Below are 601 nucleotides of genomic sequence, written 5' to 3'. Positions count from 1 at the left end.
CTGCCACAGGCAAAAAAATGTCTTATGTCTAAGCATTCAGGGTGACTTCGGTAGTGTCCGACTCTCACTGACCCTGTGGACTGTGGCTTTCTAGGCTTCTTTGTCAGGGAGAGGCGTCCACCAGGCAAGAATACTGGAGCGTATTGGGCAATACTGGTTGCCATACCCTTCTACAGCACTATAATTCCTGCTGAGGAATTATAGCTGCCAACTCCCCTGAGTACCAGGTGTTACCAGAACCTTTGTGACTCAAGCAGCTGCACCACCTCCACACCTGGCCCTCACAGGGGCAAACCCAAGTCCTCCAGGGCAGCCTCAGGAGCAAACCCCAGTGGACGACCCATATGCAGAGGTGGAAATAAAACCCAAAGTGTAACCCAGGGGCAGTGTGACTAAGGAGGAAGACCCAAAACCCTCCCACCAGCTGTACAAGCTGCAGATGAAATGCACACAATCAACTAGGCAGACTCTGTGTCTGTGGAATATATAAAAGGTCATTGAGAGCTCCCACAAAAGATTACGTCATCTGCAAATAGAATAGTTTTACTTCTTTTCCAATGTAGATTCATTTTATTTCTTTCCCTTGCTTAATTACCCTGTC

The sequence above is a fragment of the Bison bison genome, unplaced genomic scaffold (assembly GCF_000754665.1).
Source record: "Bison bison bison isolate TAMUID 2011002044 unplaced genomic scaffold, Bison_UMD1.0 scf7180017863982, whole genome shotgun sequence".
Taxonomy (NCBI): domain Eukaryota; kingdom Metazoa; phylum Chordata; class Mammalia; order Artiodactyla; family Bovidae; genus Bison; species Bison bison.
The sequence above is the reverse complement of the archived record's forward strand: the minus strand, read 5'-3'. Positions refer to the sequence as shown.